The sequence below is a fragment of the Pongo pygmaeus genome, chromosome 4 (genome assembly GCF_028885625.2).
Source record: "Pongo pygmaeus isolate AG05252 chromosome 4, NHGRI_mPonPyg2-v2.0_pri, whole genome shotgun sequence".
In the NCBI taxonomy this organism is placed as follows: Eukaryota; Metazoa; Chordata; class Mammalia; order Primates; family Hominidae; genus Pongo; species Pongo pygmaeus.
In genome coordinates this window covers 127,261,299-127,274,303 of record NC_072377.2, presented here as the reverse complement: position 1 = coordinate 127,274,303, position 13,005 = coordinate 127,261,299, and the positions used below count along the sequence as shown (strand labels likewise).

Genomic DNA, 13,005 nt, shown 5'->3' with positions numbered 1-13,005 from the left:
GATACCCTGTAAGTATAAAAACACCAAGTTTCAAAAAATTACTACAAAAATAACAAGTTATCTCATTAATAATGTTTACATAGATTACATGTTAGAATAATATTTTGGATTTATTGCATTAAATCAAATATATTATTATAATTCATTTCACTTTTTTTTTTCTTTTATTATTATTATTATTATTATTATACTTTAGGTTTTATGGTACATGTGCCCAATGTGCAAGTAAGTTACATATGTATACATGTGCCATGCTGGTGCACTGCACCCACCAACTCGTCATGTAGCATTAGGTATATCTCCCAATGCTATCCCTCCCCCCTCCCCCCAACCCACAACAGTCCCCAGAGTGTGATGTTCCCCTTCCTGTGTCCATGTGTTCTCATTGTTCAATTCCCACCTATGAGTGAGAATATGCGGTGTTTGGTTTTTTGTTCTTGCGATAGTTTACTGAGAATGATGATTTCCAATTTCATCCATGTCCCTACAAAGGACATGAACTCATCATTTTTTATGGCTGCATAGTATTCCATGGTGTATATGTGCCACATTTTCTTAATCCAGTCTATCATTGTTGGACATTTGGGTTGGTTCCAAGTCTTTGCTATTGTGAATAATGCGGCAATAAACATACGTGTGCATGTGTCTTTATACCAGCATGATTTATAGTCCTTTGGGTATATACCCAGTAATGGGATGGCTGGGTCGAATGGAATTTCTAGTTCTAGATCCCTGAGGAATCGCCACACTGACTTCCACAATGGTTGAACTAGTTTACAGTCCCACCAACAGTGTAAAAGTGTTCCTATTTCTCCACATCCTCTCCAGCACCTGTTGTTTCCTGACTTTTTAATGATTGCCATTCTAACTGGTGTGAGATGGTATCTCATTGTGGTTTTGATTTGCATTTCTCTGATGGCCAGTGATGGTGAGCATTTTTTCATGTGTTTTTTGGCTGCATAAATGTCTTCTTTTGAGAAGTGTCTGTTCATGTCCTTCGCCCACTTTTTGATGGGGTTGTTTGTTTTTTTCTTGTAAATTTGTTGGAGTTCATTGTAGATTCTGGATATTAGCCCTTTGTCAGATGAGTAGGTTGCGAAAATTTTCTCCCATTTTGTAGGTTGCCTGTTCACTCTGATGGTAGTTTCCTTTGCTGTGCAGAAGCTCTTTAGTTGAATTAGATCCCATTTGTCAATTTTGGCTTTTGTTGCCATTGCTTTTGGTGTTTTAGACATGAAGTCCTTGCCCATGCCTATGTCCTGAATGGTATTGCCTAGGTTTTCTTCTAGGGTTTTTATGGTTTTAGGTCTAACATTTAAGTCTTTAATCCATCTTGAATTGATTTTTGTATAAGGTGTAAGGAAGGGATCCAGTTTCAGCTTTCTACATACGGCTAGCCAGTTTTCCCAGCACCATTTATTAAATAGGGAATCCTTTCCCCATTTCTTGTTTTTCTCAGGTTTGTCAAAGATCAGATGGTTGTAGATATGTGGCATTATTTCTGACGGCTCTGTTCTGTTCCATTGATCTATATCTCTGTTTTGGTACCAGTACCATGCTGTTTTGGTTACTGTAGCCTTGTAGTACAGTTTGAAGTCAGGTAGCGTGATGCCTCCAGCTTTGTTCTTTTGGCTTAGGATTGACTTGGCGATGCGGGCTCTTTTTTGGTTCCATATGAACTTTAAAGTAGTTTTTTCCAATTCTGTGAAGAAAGTCATTGGTAGCTTGATGGGGATGGCATTGAATCTACAAATTACCTTGGGAAGGATGGCCATTTTCATGATATTGATTCTTCCTACCCATGAGCATGGAATGTTCTTCCATTTGTTTGTATCCTCTTTTATTTCCTTGAGCAGTGGTTTGTAGTTCTCCTTGAAGAGGTCCTTCACATCCCTTGTAAGTTGGATTCCTAGGTATTTTATTCTCTTTGAAGCAATTGTGAATGGGAGTTCACTCATGATTTGGCTCTCTGTTTGTCTGTTATTGATGTATAAGAATGCTTGTGATTTTTGCACATTGATTTTGTATCCTGAGACTTTGCTGAAGTTGCTTATCAGCTTAAGGAGATTTTGGGCTGAGACAATGGGGTTTTCTAGATATACTATCATGTCATCTGCAAACAGGGACAATTGGACTTCCTCTTTTCCTAACTGAATACCCTTGATTTCCTTCTCCTGCCTAATTGCCCTGGCCAGAACTTCCAACACTATGTTGAATAGAAGTGGCGAGAGAGGGCATCCCTGTCTTGTGTCAGTTTTCAAAGGGAATGCTTCCAGTTTTTGCCCATTCAGTATGATATTGGCTGTGGGTTTGTCATAAATAGCTCTTATTATTTTGAGATACGTCCCATCAATACCTAATTTATTGAGAGGTTTTAGCATGAAGGGTTGTTGAATATTGTCAAAGGCCTTTTCTGCATCTATTGAGATAATCATGTGGTTTTTGTCTTTGGTTCTGTTTATATGCTGGATTACATTTATTGATTTGCGTATATTGAACCAGCCTTGCATCCCAGGGATGAAGCCCACTTGATCATGGTGGATAAGCTTTTTGATGTGCTGCTGGATTCTGTTTGCCAGTATTTTATTGAGGATTTTTGCATCAATGTTCATCAAGGATATTGGTCTAAAATTCTCTTTTTTTGTTGTGTCTCTGCCAGGCTTTGGTATCAGGATGATGCTGGCCTCATAAAATGAGTTAGGGAGGATTCCCTCTTTTTCTATTGATTGGAATAGTTTCAGAAGGAATGGTACCAGCTCTTCCTTGTACCTCTGGTAGAATTCGGCTGTGAACCCATCTGGTCCTGGACTTTTTTTGGTTGGTAAGCTATTGATTATTGCCACAATTTCAGCTCCTGTTATTGGTCTATTCAGAGATTCAACCTCTTCCTGGTTTAGTCTTGGGAGGGTGTATGTGTTGAGGAATTTATCCATTTCTTCTAGATTTTCTAGTTTATTTGCATAGAGGTGTTTGTAATATTCTCTGATGGTAGTTTGTATTTCTGTGGGATCGGTGGTGATATCCCCTTTATCATTTTTTATTGCATCTATTTGATTCTTCTTTTTTTCTTTATTAATCTTGCTAGCGGTCTATCAATTTTGTTGATCCTTTCAAAAAACCAGCTCCTGGATTCATTTATTTTTTGAAGGGTTTTTTGTGTCTCTATTTCCTTCAGTTCTGCTCTGATTTTAGTTATTTCTTGCCTTCTGCTAGCTTTTGAATGTGTTTGCTCTTGCTTTTCTAGTTCTTTTAATTGTGATGTTAGGGTGTCAATTTTGGATCTTTCCTGCTTTCTCTTGTGGGCATTTAGTGCTATAAATTTCCCTCTACACACTGCTTTGAATGCATCCCAGAGATTCTGGTATGTTGTGTCTTGGTTCTCGTTGGTTTCAAAGAACATCTTTATTTCTGCCTTCATTTCGTTATGTACCCAGTAGTCATTCAGGAGCAGGTTGTTCAGTTTCCACGTAGTTGAGCGGTTTTGAGTGAGATTCTTAATCCTGAGTTCTAGCTTGATTGCACTGTGATCTGAGAGATAGTTTGTTACAATTTCTGTTCTTTTACATTTATTGAGGAGAGCTTTACTTCCAAGTATATGGTCAATTTTGGAATAGGTGTGGTGTGGTGCTGAAAAAAATGTATATTCTGTTGATTTGGGGTGGAGAGTTCTGTAGATGTCTATTAGGTCCGCTTGGTGCAGAGATGAGTTCAATTCCTGGGTATCCTTGTTGACTTTCTGTCTCGTTGATCTGTCTAATGTTGACAGTGGGGTGTTAAAGTCTCCCATTATTAATGTGTGGGAGTATAAGTCTCTTTGTAGGTCACTCAGGACTTGCTTTATGAATCTGGGTGCTCCTGTATTGGGTGCATATATATTTAGGATAGTTAGCTCTTCTTGTTGAATTAATCCCTTTACCATTATGTAATGGCCTTCTTTGTCTCTTTTGATCTTTGTTGGTTTAAAGTCTGTTTTATCAGAGACTAGGATTTGCAACCCCTGCCTTTTTGTGTTTTCCATTTGCTTGGTAATCTTCCTCCATCCTTTTATTTTGAGCCTATGTGTGTCTCTGCACGTGAGATGGGTTTCCTGAATACAGCACACTGATGGGTCTTGAGTCTTTATCCAATTTGCCAGTCTGTGTCTTTTAATTGGAGCATTTAGTCCATTTACATTTAAAGTTAATATTGTTATGTGTGAATTTGATCCTGTCATTATGATGTTAGCTGGATATTTTGCTCGTTAGTTGATGCAGTCTCTTCCTAGTCTCAATGGTCTTTACATTTCAGTATGATTTTGCAGTGGCTGGTACCGGTTGTGCCTTTCCATGTTTAGCGCTTCCTTCAAGAGCTTTTTTAGGGCAGGCCTGGTGGTGGCAAAATCTCTCAGCATTTGCTTGTCTGTAAAGTATTTTATTTCTCCTTCACTTATGAAGCTTAGTTTGGCAGGATATGAAATTCTGGGTTGAAAATTCTTTTCTTTAAGAATGTTGAATATTGGCCCCCACTCTCTTCTGGCTTGTAGGGTTTCTGCCGAGACATCCGCTGTTAGTCTGATGGGCTTCCCTTTGATGGTAACCCGTCCTTTCTCTCTGGCTGCCCTTAACATTTTTTCCTTCATTTCAACTTTGGTGAATCTGACAATTATGTGTCTTGGAGTTGCTATTCTCGAGGAGTATCTTTGTGGCGTTCTCTGTATTTCCTGAATCTGAATGTTGGCCTGCCTTGCTAGATTGGGGAAGTTCTCCTGGATAATATCCTGCAGAGTGTTTTCCAACTTGTTTCCATTCTCCCCATCACTTTCAGGTACACCAATCAGACGTAGATTTGGTCTTTTCACATAGTTCCACATTTCTTGGAGGCTTTGCTCGTTTCTTTTTATTCTTTTCTCTCTAAACTTCCCTTCTCGCTTCATTTCATTCATTTCATCTTCCAGGGCTGATACCCTTTCTTCCATTTGATCGCATCGGCTCCTGAGGCTTCTGCATTCTTCACGTAGTTCTCGAGCCTTGGTTTTCAGCTCCATCAGCTCCTTTAAGCACTTCTCTGTATTGGTTATTCTAGTTATACATTCTTCTAAATTTTTTTCAAAGTTTTCAACTTCTTTGCCTTTGGTTTGAATATCTTCCCGTAGCTCGGAGTAATTTGATCGTCTGAAGCCTTCTTCTCTCAGCTCGTCAAAGTCATTCTCCGTCCAGCTTTGTTCCGTTGCTGGTGAGGAACTGCGTTCCTTTGGAGGAGAAGAGGTACTCTCCTTTTTAGAGTTTCCAGTTTTTCTGCTCTGTTTTTTCCCCATCTTTGTGGTTTTATCTACTTTTGGTCTTTGATGATGGTGATGTACAGATGGGTTTTTGGTGTGGATGTCCTTTCTGTTAGTTTTCCTTCTAACAGACAGAACCCTCAGCTGCAGGTCTGTTGGAGTACCTGGCCGGCTGTGTGAGGTGTCAGTCTGGCCCTGCTGGGGGGTGCCTCCCAGTTAGGCTGCTCGGGGGTCAGGGGTCAGGGACCCACTTGAGGAGGCAGTCAGCCCGTTCTCAGATCTCCAGCTGCGTGCTGGGAGAACCACTGCTCTCCTCAAAGCTGTCAGACAGGGACATTTAAGTCTGCAGAGGTTACTGCTGTCTTTTTGTTTGTCTGTGCCCTGCCCCCAGAGGTGGAGCCTACAGAGGCAGGCAGGCCTCCTTGAGCTGTGGTGGGCTCCACCCAGTTCAAGCTTCCAGGCTGCTTTGTTTACCTAAGCGAGCCTGGGCAATGGCGAGCGCCCCTCCCCCAGCCTCGCTGCCGACTTGCTGTTTGATCTCAGACTGCTGTGCTAGCAATCAGCGAGACTCCGTGGGCGTAGGACCCTCTGAGCCAGGTGCGGGCTATACTCTCCTGGGGCACCGTTTCCTAAGCCCGTCGGAAAAGCACAGTATTCGGGTGGGAGTGGCCCGATTTTCCAGGTGCCGTCTGTCACCCCTGGAAGGGGAACTCCCTGACCCCTTGCGCTTCCCGAGTGAGGCAATGCCTCGCCCCTGCTTCGGCTGGCGCACGGTGCGCTCACCCACTGACCTGTGCCCACTGTCTGGCACTCCCTAGTGAGATGAACACGGTACCTCAGATGGAAATGCAGAAATCACCCATCTTCTGCGTGGCTCGCGCTGGGAGCTGTAGACCGGAGCTGTTCCTATTCGGCCATCTTGGCTCCTCCCCCATTTCACTTTTTTAATAGGGCCACTAAAAATTTTTAAATCTCTTTGTAGCTCACATTTGTGGCTTGCATTATATTTCTTTTTTTTTAATTTTTAATTTTTTTTGAGACAGAGTCTTGCTCTGTGTGGATCACAGTTCATTGCAGCCTCAACCTCCTGGGCTCAAATGATCTTCCTTCCTCAGCCTCTTGAGTAATTGGGACTACAGCTGTGCACCACCATACTCGGCTAATTTTTTATTTTTATTTTGTGGAGATGGGGTCTTACTTATGTTGCCCAGGCTGGTCTCAAACTGCTGGCCTCAAGTAATCCTCCCACCTTGGCTTCCAAAGCATTTGGGATTAGAGGCGTAAGCCACCACAAATGGCAAGCATTATACTTCTACTGAACTGCTCTAAACTCATCCCTTGATGCCAAACTTTGTATGGCTGAATCATCAGCACAAATCTATAAACCTGACAGGGAAAACAACTCCAAGAACAGCAGTTCACCTCCCGGGAAGCTTCATTCCCACCTCCACTTCCACTCTTCTCCCTTCAAAACTCTCAGGTTTTTATGCTACTGACTCCATTCCTTGACCTTCAAGTACTCACTGTCTTTGGTCTGATTTACAAAAAGCCTTGACCTGACCCTGCTTTTCCTTCTTGCGCTTATGACTTCTCTCCCTCTTTTCATAGTCAAAGCATCTGGCAGGGTCCTCACTCTCTCCCAGCTTCCTTAATCCACTGTAATCTGACTTCCATTTCCCACTGGCCCCTTCTCCAGCTCGTTCTCCTGACCTCTCTGCCCTCTCTAGAACCGCCACTGGGTCTCCAGAACCACACAACAGGCCTCAATTGAGCTGAGCACCAACCAGACACTTGGAAGGGAGGAAAGAATCTTACCACATTCTGTAAACAAAACAAGGAAGTGGCACCAACCTTCCCACTCCATTCTCCCACCCCGGGTCCCAAAAAGGAGGTTCTCTCATTATCTAGGAATAATTTCACTCAAGGCAGATGTGGCTCACTGCAGCTGTACTGGACCCTCCCAGGTCAGCCATCATTCCCTTGTGTGGATTCCTCAACTCCTTGCTCCCTCAACACCTTGCCGGTCCAGGAAAAGCCAGATTCAGGTTGAGTCTCAAGCATCATCTGAACAGAGTGGACATCCGGCATGTGTAGTGGCCATCTTTCAGAGCATGGCCTGAGGGCTCCTGTCCATAGGAGCAGGACCACCAAGAGAGGAGTCTAGTGAGGAATCATCATTCATTGGCCTACTGGCTTGAAGACTCCACCAATGGAGAAAGGAGCAAACTCAGGCAGAATCAAAACTCTCACCATTGGCTACCAGAAGGAAGTGAAACTAGAACTAGCTTGCAAAGAAAAAAACATAAGTTAACCAACTTCGGGTAGGGGATGTGATTGGCTTCCTGTAGGCGGAAGATCATGAGACACAGAGCATGGGCACCCCGGTCCTCCCGCAGTTGGGGAGTGGGTGTGTTGGTTCAGAGGTGCTGAGTAGAGAGTTAGGCAGAGATGAGATAGAGGATACTAAATTTTATTTTTTATTTATCTTTTTATTTCAGCTACCAACTATAGTTTCTAAAGCCCAGATATTCTTTTCAGAATCTCTCATGTCCATCCCATGCCACTGTCCCAGTCCACACTTTCATCCTGGACCACAGCCATAGTCCCATATCTGATTTCAATCAACCTCTTTGGAAACATTCTGCATACCAAGGTAAGTTTAATCAGCATGGTTTCCTCATTTTCATATCACTTTGCTGTTCAGAAACATTCTGTACAGCCTTGTTTATTTCTTCACACAGTTATTGAGTTTCAGAGTTTCTGGTCCTACCCCTACCTAATGCAGATCGGAGAAATACCCTTGGCAGCCCCACTGACACTGCTTGAGTAATGTCAGTGACAGGGCATTCTCTCATCTCCATTCCTCCCCTGAAAGCAACTCATACATTCTCCCTACCAGAATGCGCCCTCCTCTCCCCAGTGCCCATCAAAAGTCTAAGGGTTAACTTTGACAGCTTCAACAATGGCAGATGCCCACCCTCCAGGAGGACAAACAACAAAGGTAGTCCTCCTCGGGGACCTCCTCAATGTGGCTCTGCCCCATGTATCCAAAATATTTCCACTCTCTAACCACCACTGACCTCCTGCACACAGGACACTGCTCTCTTTCTATCCTCCATGATATAATGTTCATTTTATCTTTCTAACTTTACTGAGGGTGGGTTCCTTGACAAAGCCCTATCCTTTCCACACACTTATTTAAATCCTACCTAGTCTTCAAAATGCAGCTTAAGCACCATCTCTTGCAGGAGGTCTTCCAGGTACTGCATTCCACTCCTCATTGATCTCATTTTCAAAATCTCCATTCAAAACAAGCTATTACCATAGGGCATTCATTACTGATTGACAAGTATTGTGTGATTTTGTGCAGAGCTAAACTAAAAACTCCTTGAGGTCTAGAATCATACCTGATCATTGTCAATGGCCTGTAGCAAGCACAAAGCAGACACTCAAAACACTTCATTTACTGGGTTATATTAATTATGCTACTTTATAACATAAACATAAATGCTTTGCTTCAATGTTGAGACTTTGTTGAGAGTAAGATCACAAGAGGTTAAATGGCACTTTTTAATATCTCCAGCTATTTTTAATGAAACTATTCCTTAAAATGAACTATCTTACATTACAGATATATTAATTAAGCAATTAATCAGTTCAAAATAAGATGCCTTCAAAAACTAATATTTTTCACTTTTATACACTGACATTAATGGCCAATGAAAATGAATATATCTCTAGGCAAAGGCTGCTTTTAAAAACCCTTCCAAATCTAAAAAATTGTAAAATATATACACTTTCAAAATGTCAGTACTGTGACCAGCTCAAAAACCTACTGCCTACCCATATTCATCTAAGAAAATCACTTGAAGAAAAGCAATGGGGCCAGGCGCTGTGGCTCATGCCTGTAATCCTAGCACTTTGGGAGGCCAAGGCAGGCGGATCACTTGAGGTCAGGAGTTTGAGACCAGCCTGGCCAACATGGCAAAACCCTGCCTCTACTAAAAATACAAAAATTAGCCAGGCGTGGTGGCGGATGCCTGTAATCCCAGCTGTAGCTACAGTAGCCGGAATTATAGGCGCCCGCCACCATGCAGGGCTAATGAGGCCACTTAGGCGGCTTAGGCAGGAGAATCGCTTGAACCTGAGGGCAGAGGTTACAGTGAGCCAAGACTGCACCATTGCACTCCAGCCTGGGTAATAAGAGCAAGACTCTGTCTCAAAAAAAAAAAAAAAAAAAAAAAAAAAGTGTTCCTCATGTTTTGCTTGCCATAAAGAAGACTACCATTCTCTTCCTGCTTTTCAGACCTAGGATGATAACAACTATTTGTTAGTATTAGGTTGGTATAAAAGAAATTGTGGTTTCTGCCACTGAAAGTAATGGCTTTACTTTTGCACCAACCTGGTACATGCCTTGCACTGCGCTAGGAACTTTTCATTTATTATCTCCATTACATGTTTCTCCTGAAAATGTCTGATGATACCACTGCCCCGTACAAAGGAGGACACTGAAGCATGTGGAGGCAAGTCAAGGTGAGAACCAAAGTGGCTTACTTCTGTTCTGCTGCACTCCTAGACTGCATAAGCCCCAAGCAAATTACAGTAAAATATTAAAGGAAGATTTCTTTAAAACTGCATATTTGTATGGGCTATCCATAGACACACACATTTTCCCCATAAACATGAAATCTTAATATCTGAGCTCTGTGGAATTCTGGGTAATCTTTTATAGCATCATATTTTCCATTTGTTGAAATTATATCATTAATCAGTTTTAATACAGTGTCTCTACTGGACACATATAAGAAATAATTCTAAACAGTTCATGGATAAAATAACTTAGGTCAAATTCTAGTTCACCTCTATAAACCCAAAATCCCTTTGCCATACTGAAATTTCTATCAAATGTTTACTTGAAAGCATTAGTTTTGTTTTTGTTTGCTTTAGTGGTATAAGAACAGGAGAGGGGCTTACGGTATGAACTGTATTCAGATCATAAATCACATCCCATATAAGCCTAACTCAAGCACCTCTTTATAGAAATTCAATACAACGATTTTAATTTTTAGAAACAAATATCAACACTAGCTACTACAGAACCAATTATGTATTAAGGGCTTGGCACCTATTATTTCATTTGATTAAAACAATTCCTATTCGTTATGAAGCAGTTACCATTATCTCCATTGAAGGAAGCCAAGACTCAGAGCATTTATGCAACTGGTTACCATTCAACACATGGTTAACACGTGATAGGGCCAGGGGCCTGTCCAGGTTTCCTCAACTCCAGAGTTCACTCTTCAACTACACTGCTACTTCCTTCCTCTCAAAAAGCTCAAGAACCTCCTTCTAAAAAGGTCAGGTTGCAGAATAAACATAACCCTAGCTTCTTTCTGATTCATAACAGCTGGCCCTAATGCTGTGTAGCTCAGTACCAGAACAAGTAAAATATGCTGCACATCGGTCAGCACTCAAGGGATACACATCAATGTTCCTACTTGAACAATCCCACCTATTTAATGCTCCCACCTTGGTTAGCCAATATGTTAGACAACAAGGAAGCATGCTTAGAGTCCGCTCTGCCAGGATATCTCACCCAGCTGCTGTCCTATCTTTCACACAGCTTTCTTGATTGTATCAGTATCTGTCCTTCCAGGCAGGGACTAACCCAAGGTTGTGAAAGCAGGCCCAGTAACATCAGCTGATCCTCACTTAGCTAAACGTAATCTGAGGTAGGCATTTCACATGCATTATTTCATTTAATCTTGGCAATGACTCTATGGGGTTGCATACTAATTGTAACCCTTTTTTAAGATAAGGAAACTGAGGCTAATAATTTGTTCATATTTAATCTTGCTAACATAACTGTATTTATATATTCGTATCTCCATGGAGCAATACAGGATGAGCTGATTTAACTACAGCTCCACTGTACACTGTGTTCACAAATTAAAAGAAACCTGGCTGGGTATGGTGGCTCACGCCAATAATCCCAGCACTTTGGGAGGCCAAGGCGGGTGGATCACGTGAGGTCAGGAGTTCGAGACCAGGCTGGCCAACATGGTGAAATCCCATCTCTACCAAAAATACACAAAAAAATTAGCCAGACATGGTGGCCGGTGCCTGTAATCCCAGCTACTCAGGAGGCTGAGGCAGGAGCATCGCTTGAACTTGGGAGGTGGAGGTTGCAGTAAGCCGAGATTGTGCCACTGCACTCCAGCCTGGGTGACAAGAGAGAAACTTCATCTCAAAAAAAAAAAAAAAAAAAAACATTCCCTTTGAAAAAGAGTGCTGGCATTTCTTCGAAAGAAAACTACTGAAAGTGATGGCACCTCCAGGGCCCAGTACAGTGTCTGGTACAATTCAGGCCTTCAAGAACCATTCGTTAAATAAATGAATCTAAGTAAATATTGGAGCTGATGAAATTGTGCCTCACACTCCACACCTCTGTGCCTTCACCCAGCCCTCATCTACTGCCACCCCTTACAGCTCCTGCCTGGCACTTCTGCCTGACTGTCCCTGCCAGCCCTCTCTTCAGGCCCTACCAAGGACCCAGCATGCAAACATGCTCACAGCAAATCACATAAACTCTGAGCTAAACTTCCAATTAAACAGACTGCCTGCCTCCCCGCCCAGGCATTTAGAATTATCTAGGCCACAGAAAGATCAGCTTCGTAGAACTTTTCTAGACCCAGAACTCACAGAAGCAGCAAACCCTGACTGCAAAAACAGCTTCAAAAACAAAACTCTGGACTGGGTGTGGTCTCATGCCTGAAATCCCAGCACTTTGGTAGGGTGAGGTAGGCAGATCACTCAAGTCCAGGAGTTTGAGACCACCCAGGTCAACATGGCAAAACCCCGTCTCTACAAAAAAATACAAAAAATAAAATTAGCCAAGCATGGTGGCGTGCTGCCTTTAGTCCCAGCTACTCAGGAGACTGAGGCGGGTGGACCTACTAAGCCTGGAAGGTCAAGGTTGCAGTGAGCTATGATCACACCATTGCACCCCAGCCAGGGTGACAGAACAAAACTCTGTCTCGAAAACCAAAAAACAAAAAACTAACCTCTGGGTTAAAATGATGTTCATTAAAACTGGCCTCATCTGAACCTGAACGAACATTGATAGGAGTCAAAAGTTCTACTGCTCAGAGCAAAGCACTGAACAGTGAATGGGTCTGGGTGAGAACTGGCCCCATTCCACCGCCAACTAGAGCTGTATACTGTGATACAGTCTGCCCTCAGTATCTGTGGGTTCTGCATCCACAGATTCAACCAACTGTGAATAGAAAACACAAGGGAAAAAAAACCTGAATGTATACAGACTTTTTTTTGTTCATTATTCCCCAAATAATATATAACAACTCTACATAGCATTTACATTGTATTAGGTATTTAAGTAGTCTAGAGATTATTTAAAGTACACAGGAAAATGTGCATAGTTTATATGCAAATACTACACCATTTTATATCAGGGACTTGAGCATTCACGGATTTTCATATCCATGTGGAGTCCTGGAACCAATCCCCCACGGATACTGAGGGATGGCCGTACTTACAAATTCAGGATTGGTTCTTTGGCCTATCCTAAAAAGAACTTTTTATAAATGGAGAAAGTAGGAAAACAATACAAAGTTTTCCCAGAGAATACCACTAGGAGCCTACAGCACAGAAAGGTAGTTGGAATATTCTGTGATCAATAAATAGCTGTTAATAATTGGTTTAACCACAGAATCACCATTATTCATTTG

At 42.1% G+C, this 13,005-nt stretch overlaps 1 protein-coding gene across 1 annotated transcript in view; it reads right to left on the bottom strand.

Moving 5' to 3' along the window:
- The window catches only part of SNX24 (sorting nexin 24), a 172,467-nt gene that overhangs the window by 132,845 nt on the left and 26,617 nt on the right, over window positions 1-13,005 (bottom strand). The window lies entirely within an intron of this gene.